The sequence below is a fragment of the Quercus suber genome, unplaced genomic scaffold (assembly GCF_002906115.3).
Source record: "Quercus suber isolate HL8 unplaced genomic scaffold, Cork oak 2.0 scaffold_260, whole genome shotgun sequence".
In the NCBI taxonomy this organism is placed as follows: domain Eukaryota; kingdom Viridiplantae; phylum Streptophyta; class Magnoliopsida; order Fagales; family Fagaceae; genus Quercus; species Quercus suber.
In genome coordinates, this window is record NW_027069716.1 from 416,686 (window position 1) to 425,871 (window position 9,186).

Consider the following 9,186-nt stretch of genomic DNA (forward strand, 5'->3'; position numbering starts at 1 on the left):
AAAAGAATCCCCCCAAGAAGGGGGACAAATCATTAAGAAATGATTAGAATTGAGAGAATATCATCTTGTGCCAAACACTTAAGCACTTCTTTTATGAACACTAGTCGCTAACCCGTGCGATGTACAGAAAAATGACTGAAAATGAAATCTAATGAATACAAAGCAATTATGAAAAATACTATTTAAATTAAAAGATAAATATTAGTAAATATCGTTATCCTTAGTTGTTTGTGTTACATCTAGAGTTTCATATTTAAGTTACTACAATACTACTTGTAGCAATTGAAGCTCACAATATAAATATATTATATGAGGCCAAAACTTATATTATCTTCAACCTCTCCTTAGTCTTACAGAGTCCCTAAAAAAAATTTTTTTGTATTGAATTTGATTTCAGAGGACTTATTCAAAATTATTTGAACTAAACCTCACAAATTATAAAGAAAAAATAAATAAAATTACAACATTATAGTTGATTAATATACAAATAAACTACCAATTTAACATGATAAATCACTATTAGTGATTTAGAAAGCAAAAATTAACAAAATTAAAGTTGTTACCCATTTAACTTAAAAATTTTCATATTCTAAAAATGTCAAACACCTATTAACAAATAACTATGGATATAAAATATTCAGTAATTACTTCAATACTGCAAGTTGTTCATGCTGTAAAAAATTTGGTAGAATAACACAGCAAGCATTTTAAACTCTTTCTTGCTTGGATCCTACAAAACAATACATGTATATGTGTGTATATATATATATATATAGCGATGGAGACAAAACATGCCATTAAAGAGACAACCAATTACGATAGTGTTGTAGGCAAAGTAAAAGATTAAAAAAAAAAAAAAAAAAAAATTGAAGACGCAAGCAATTTGGCTAGCATATCAACTAGTTAATTTATATCAAAAGATATAAAAATCTTACAGTCAAACAGAATCCATAAATAAATAAATACATGTTGTACAATTAGATAAATAAAAGGTTTGTCAAGATGATCAAGTTTGGCAATGAAGAAAACGCAGCAACTATTGATGAGGGTAATCTCTATCTTAAACTTGTGATAATGATAAAGATGCAACAACTACTAATTATGCAGATCTAGTATAATCTTATTTTGATTCAACTACAACAGAGATGATGATAATTACCATAAAAATATTATATCAAAAAAATAGCTAAGAGTACAATCAAAGCTAATAGAAGGAATTTTAAATAGATTTCAACGATGAAGAAGGGATTCACTTAAATTAGGAGACCAAGAGAAAAGGAGAAGTATCATTTTCTAAGTATAGTTTTGAATTTTAAACTCTATAATTTAATTTGGTAACTAATGAAATGCCTTAGCAAATTGAATTTCTGCAAGCGCAGATTACATCATTCAATTGAATTTCTGCAGGCATGGATACTACTAAAAATCTAACGTTCAATTTTCTAACTACTAAAACTCTATCACACGGATTACACAATATAAACCAATAATGTTACCGTCTCAAACATTTAAAAAAAAAAAAAAAACCAAATCAATTTTAAACATAGAAATAAACAATCATATATCAGCACAAATACCCAACCTAAATACATATAAACTCATATATGACCCACAACACAAAAGAGGTCGTAACAAAATTTATAAAAAAATAAAATAAAATAAAATAAGGCAACAAAAAAGAACAATACTATTAATCTAATCCTTACATTGAACTATTATGTAGGTAGCCATAAGAATAGATGTCAAGAGCAGCTGGGATTTACAGATACCTAAACTGAGCCATCTAGCTTTTCAGAATTAATATAGTATGAGGAGAAGAAGAGATGAAGGAGTTAGAAAGCCAAAGTCTAGCGTTAGGAAGCTGAAGGGTTGTTGTTTGAGATTGTAATTGTGGAACACAAAGGGTTGCTATTTAAAATTGTGACCATGAAACACAAATGGTTGCCATCTAAAATTGTAACCATGGAACACAAAGGGTTGAGAATTATTTTCCTTTTATTAGTATTTTTAAATTTAAGAAAACTAATTTTAAATTGTAGGACAAATTCAGGAAAAAGAATGGTAATGACATGACAGCTGATGTGACTCAACCTGAGCATAGCAACATTAAATGTTATGCTTATAGATTACCTACTCGGCTAGACCCGAGGAAGTGTTTTATCCATATTTTGAACTTCTTTTTGTTACTTTATAAGTCTTAACTCCACTGACTTCATATCTGGATCATAGCAAAGCATTAAAGTTGATCTTGCTAGCCCATCCTCTAACAATTAGTTGCACTGAGCCTGAAATATCTAACTTCACTATTCTAAGTGGGCCTAGAAATTTTGGGCTCTTACAATTACAATAAAATAAAAAAGAAAAAAGAAAATTAGAAATTTACTGTTAAATTAATTTATTTCCACTTTTAAGGAACTTGATAATCAAAATTTCATAAAACAAAAAATCAAAATTGAAAATATAATAAAACCATTAAATTGAGCAAGAAGAGAGTAGGGTTTTAATTTTGATAGGCATCTCTCAAGATTTCTGTTCCATCTCATTTGGGAAGCACAAGATCGATTTATTTTTAAACCATTCAATGTTTATTGGTTATCAAATTGGATTTAATCTTTGTGTGACCTTTTCATAGAGAGGATAAAGGGGGTGAAACATTTGAATAATTTAAAAAAGTAATCAACAAGATTTGGGATTAAAGTTTCTCTGTTTTTCAAAGAAAGCTCACTCTAGCTCTCTCTTAGATAGTAGAATTGGGGGTCACTTCTCCATGGAGGTGTTTTAGTCTTTCTTTGAAATAACAATGTTAGTTCAAAGCTTGTGGGTTCCTTTTTTCATGGGATTTGTGGGAAACAGTTGTGTCTTTTTGCCCTGTATTATTTTTTCCTTCGCCTATTTTTGCTTTCCAACTATCATGGATGATTTGACTACCAATTGGAATCGTCTTATCCTTTGAGATAGGGAAGGACCAGGTTGCTGTCTTGATGACGAATTGAGTTCCTAGGAGTTCTTCTTGGCCACTAAGTTTCTAACAAAGAGGGCGATAAATGTGGCGCTCAAGGAATGGCTTCAAGGTTTGCAATTTGGGTAACTACAGTATTGTTTATGTTTGATAATAAAGAAGATGTTGACAAAGTGATACAAAGTGAGCCATGGAGCTTCGACAAACACTTAATGGTCTTGGAAAGGTACAATAAGAACAATTCTGCTGAGGAGCTCCAATTTACTAGGACTACTTTTTGGATGCAAGTTCATGGTCTTCCAATAAATTTTATGAATCTTAGGGCTGCAGAAAAATTTGTGATGTCTTAGGCACAGTGATTCCTTCTACTAACACACATGAAAATGAGGGAGGCAACTTCATTCACATTAGAGTTTCAATGGACGTAACTATCCCATTTTGTCGAGGCTGTTTGGTTTTAGTGGGGAGAGATAAGGAAGTGTGGGTCAACTTCAAATATGAACATTTGCAGAATATTTGTTATTGGTGTGGATGCTTTGACCATGATAACAAGGATTGCGATGTGTGGCTGAACAGTGAAGTCACCCTCACACAAGAACAAAGACAATTCGGTCCAAATCTCAGAGCTACAACGTTTTATCCTTCGAGGAGGCAGGTGGTATTAGTCCCAAGGTTTTACAAGTTCAGGCAGACCTCATCTTCGATCGTGGCATCTACTTCTATGGCTGAAGCGGGGAAGTAAAAAATGTAGAAAGACCCGATGACTGATCCCTCAACAGGACTGGGCATGACCCCTCATCTCAACCGTAGTGTTACAGCTCCTTTGGAGTAGGGATGTAACGGTCTGAATGAGAAGGTAATGCACATTTCAATGCAAGCTGAGGTGTTAAATGAGAGGCATCTTAGCGACACTCCCTAAGCTGAAACGGGTGAAAGCCAAACCTCTGCCAACTACACCTCACCTTTACCTACGCGGAGCTTTGAATGGAAATTAAAGGAGATAGACACGGCTTTGAATGAGATTGATCACCAGAAATTTCCTGCCTAAAAAGGTAACGTCCCAAAACGATTAAATACAAACTTTGCCCCACTTTCAATCACGCATTCAACCCCAATCGTTGACACCCATCTAGCTATCCCTATCCAAAAAGGAAACACCCTACCACCTTTAACCTCGGCTACAATTCCATTATTCACTCCTATACATGACAGCCAATCAACACATGCCAACCACTCAGTAAATCCCAACCAAAATGGAAACCAACACACACCATTACTTCCAAATTCTATTCCAATTTTAATCCCATCACGTGCCAGCCTTTCAATACGTGCCACACTTGAGCTCCTTAGGGTTTCCCTTCAACCACCTAAACCGAATTGGACCAGGATTGGTAGACCATGCCTTCTCGCTTCAGCCAACTCGGATCAAACAAGTCTGAGTCTAGGGAAAAGATCACCCATGCACACAGAATGTTACTCTGAGTTACCAAACAAACGTCATCAGGTTTCAAAGAGTGAAGAGGAACAATTTTTGAAATTGGTGGAGGCTGACTCGCCAATTACAATGAATTGCCTGGTTTGGAACTGTCGTGGGCTTGTGAACCTACGTACAGAGAAGGAGCTTGGAGATATAACCCGGGCAAAAGATCCTTCTATTGTGTTATAGCTGAAACACTGGCAGACAAAGCAAGGCTGGACACAATGCAACGAAGTATTGACTCTGAACAAAAACGGGTAGTACCTAAGGAGGGCTGTGGAGGTGGTCTCGTAATTTTTTGGAAAGCAATAGTGAAACTGGAGGTGATTAATTCTTCACAATACTTCATTGACACCTGGATTGACAGAGGTTCCGATAATGAGTGGAGATTCATTGGTTTTTATGGGGAACCTAAATCAAAGAGAATTAAAGCATGGGATGTAACGCCCCAAAATCATAAGCATTAAAAGTCAATTTAATCTGAATAATCCATAAAAATATTAAATGAAAGAAACCAGCAATCTAAAATGTCATCACAAATGTCAGAGCTCTAATTCACCAAATACAAACATCCTCAAAATAATTCTCCAATACAATGTTCAATGCCATAAAATAACGATAAAATCCTCAATTCAACAAAATAGTTTGTAATTGCTGTCTGCCAAGAATCTCTACTCTAATAATCCCTCTAATGTATGTGTAATGGGAAATAAAGGAGGGTGAGATAACTCAATAAGTGGAATTCGCTAACATTGGGGCGTAGTGAACAAACCTCTTAAATAAATAGTTTTTACAACAATTTCATAACTTGTAACCCATCAATATTCATCATCAAATACTTCATATATATAAAAACAAATATCTTTATATTGTGAGCCATCATAATATATATATTAATATCATCACATAAACAATTTCCTAGGTTTTTCTCGTGGTCAACGTTTACGCCCCGTTGACAGGGTTGTGTTGTTCCCCTTTTTGGGACTAGAACCTCCTTTTCATCCCCTTTCTTAAGGATGGTTCCTTTGGAACCTAAAGGTGCACTCCCTTGCTAAGGAGCTTCCTTTTTGGATCCTCAATACTATACTCCCTTGCTAAGGAGCTATCAAAGGTGCACTGTCCCCTTTTCTGGGACCGTCCCTTACTAAGGACTAACTGTAGTATGATTGTCCCTTGCTAAGGACTAGATACCATACTGAGTTTCTATTCACGACTTGCCATAGGTTTCCAAAACACATTTCAATATGCTCACAAAAATAATCCATTCATAATTCTCAAAAATATAAAGATATATTCACGCATAAAAGTTTAAATAAATTCAGGTTGTCCCACAAGTTTTTCATAAAACAAATAGTCAATGTGCACATCAAACATTTATAAAATATCAATTCATATATAAAATATCAACATGTTTCTTTGATATAAAATAGTTTAATAATCAACACTGCTTTGGGAAAACCTCCAAAATTAGTAAACACCACTTACATCTTAGTTGCAAAAATAAAGGATATCAACCTCCCTCGAATCACAACAATTCAGTAGAATTAGAACCTAACAACATCGAAAATAGGTTCATCAATACACAATTTCTCACTTAAAAATCTATTTTCACACTTAGACGATTATATCCTAGACAATATTGATTTATCCAAAATCCTCCATTTATTCGCCTAGCATTCCAATTTACTTTCAGATCAGATTTCTGGACTTATAAATATTGCTGCCTAATCAGAATATTCATGAAGCTTCAATATAGCTAAAAGATAGCTAGTGCAATAATATAGCTCAGCCAAATCAATCTTAGAGCCAAAAGAGGTCCATATGAATATACATACTATTCATACATAATCAATTTTCAAAGCCTGGACCATACGGCTATAAAACAATTCCTATTATAATATTGTAATTATCAACCCAAAGACCCAAAATTTAGTACACGGCTGAACTAGTGCGAATGCATACTAACCGGTCAACAATTGAGGCTATGTGTGAAAGCAAAATAATCCACAAGCACCCTTTGCCCATCCAAGATGGCCATATACGGATATATATATATATATATAAACCCACAAAAAGCATTATTTTCCCTTTCACATTATGACAAAGCAATTGATAAAGTCCAAGCCTATTAGATACAATATCAAAGCTCTTGACATGCAGCCATATTTGACCATCCCTTATCTAATATAATAACAATTCTAGGAGCCCTTTTTCTATTACTATAATCATAGAAACCGTACCTGTAATCTCTACTCACAGCCACAGTGAAGAGAAGTAAAGTTCAGTAGTCTGATGCGGCTGAAGCAAAAAGAAAGTCTCATAAGTATATGTGAGGTAAAAGACTAGGGTTTTCAAGGCCCATATATTTATTTATGCCATCTCACTTGGGCTTCATATTCCAATTGTATTTATCTTATTTATTTATTTATTTTTTAATATCTTAGGCCCAAACCCATTTAATCCATTTAATTGCAGGCCTCCTTTATAGTTTACATATAATAAATAAATTGGTGTCAAAATTTTGGGGTGTTACATGGGATAGCCTGAGAAGTTTAAACCACCATCCACAAATAACATGGCTATGTGAAAGAGATTTCAATGAGCTTACTCAACAGGATGAGAAATTAGGTGGAGCTATCTGACAACATAGGCAGATGCAACTTTTTAGGGACGTAATTGATGAATGTGGCTTCTTAGACCTCAGGTTTATGGGAAACCGTTTCACTGGGAGCAAACACTTTAAGGATGGACATTTAATTTGGGAAAGATTTGACCGAGGTATGGCTAATGACTCTTGGTTTTTGAAACTCCTAGGTACGATTGTTCATCCTTTACAAAGTACTTCCTCAAACCATTACCCACTATTGATCAATCTGTCAAACTTGGACCCACCCTCCAAAAAAAGAATTTTCAGGTTCAAAGAGATGTGGTTATCAGATGAACATTGTGCTGAAATAGTTGAAGCATTTTGGTCTTCCTATTCCTTGGGGCATGGTCATAGTGATATACTAAAGAGGGTGGAAAATTGTGGAAGAGACCTTGCTTGGTGGAACCATAATATTTTTGGCAATGTAAGGAAAGAATTAAAGAAAAAAAGAAAAAAAGAAAAAAAGAAAAAAAGCACTCCTAGTAGATGCCAAATCTGCTGCTATTGTAAGTGGTTAGAATAGTCGGGTTAGAGCATTAAAGGATGAGATCAATATCCTACTGGATAGGGAAGCAAGAATGTGGAATCAAAGATCACATATTCTTTGGTTAAACAATGGTGACAATAACACAAAGTTTTTCCATTGCCGAGCTACTTAAAAACATAGGAAAAACCGAATCTGGAGTATCATGGATGAGTCCAATACTTAGAGAGTGGAACTAGAGGAGATAGCATCAGTTTTGGTAAACTACTATAAGGAACTTTTCTCAACCTCAAGGTCGGATCCTTAATAAGCACACCTAGAGCACATCCCTTTAGTGATTACCGACAAAATGAATTTAGTCCTAACTTTGGTGATTACCGACGAAATGAATTCAGTCCTAACTGACACTTTTCAGGAAACTGAAGTAGAAGAAGCCTTGAAACAAATGGCACCTCTCAAAGCACCGGGTCCTGATGGCATGCCACCTTTGTTCTTTTAGCATTTTTGGGGAGTGGTATACATCGATGTAACAAATTCAGTGTTATCTTGGCTCAATTTAGGTACTCTCCCACATCCGCTAAACCACAATTTTATCATTCTCATCACAAAAATAAAAAACCCTAAATTTGTTGGAGAGTACTGACCATTAGTTTATGTAATGTGTTGTATAAATTTTTCTCTAAAGTATTGTCCAATAGACTTAAGAAAATTTTACCATGTATCATAATTGAACATTAATCAGCCTTTGCAAAAAATAGGATGATTGCGGACAATATCCTTGTTGCCTTTGAGTCACTTCACTATATGAAAAATGTAAGTTCAGGAAAAACAAGCTACATGGCTGTAAAGCTTGACATGAGCAAAGCTTACGACCATGTGGAGTGGGTGTACCTGGAGAATATTATAAGAAAAATGGGTTTAGTTGAGACATGGATTAGCTTAACCATGGTGTGCATCAAAATAGTGACATATTCTATCCTAGTCAATGGAGAGCCCCAAGGTCTCATCCAACCTACTAGAGGGACTCGACAAGGGGACCCACTATCTTCTTTTCTCTTCTTGTTGTGTACGGAAGGTTTACATGGTCTTATACAAGAAGCTACAAGAGTGGGGGATATTAAAGGACTATCCATTTGTTGGAGATGTCCTCAACTAACCCATTTACTGTTTGCAGATGACAACCTCCTTTTTTGTAGGGCAACTATTGAGGAGTGTAGGAAAATTATTGAGATTTTGGATAGCTATGAGGCGGGGTCAGGCCAAAAGGTGAACAAAAAAAAAAAAAAAAAAAAAAAAACAGCTATTTTCTTTAGAAAGTCCACTCTGGAGGGTACTAAGGAAGAGATAAAGGAGGTTTTGGGGTTACAAGAAATTGTACAATATGACAAATATCTTGGGCTACCCTTATTAGTTGGAAGAAAGAAGAAGGAGAGCTTCAATTTTATCAAGGAAAAGGTTTGGAGGAGATTACAGGGATGGGAATGAAAGCTTTTATCTCAAGTTGGGCGGGAAGTTCTAATCAAGGCAGTGATACGGTCAATTCCAACATATGCAATGGGGTGCTTTAAAATTCCGTTGGGATTTTGCCATGAGATTGAATCAATGGTTAAAAAAAATTT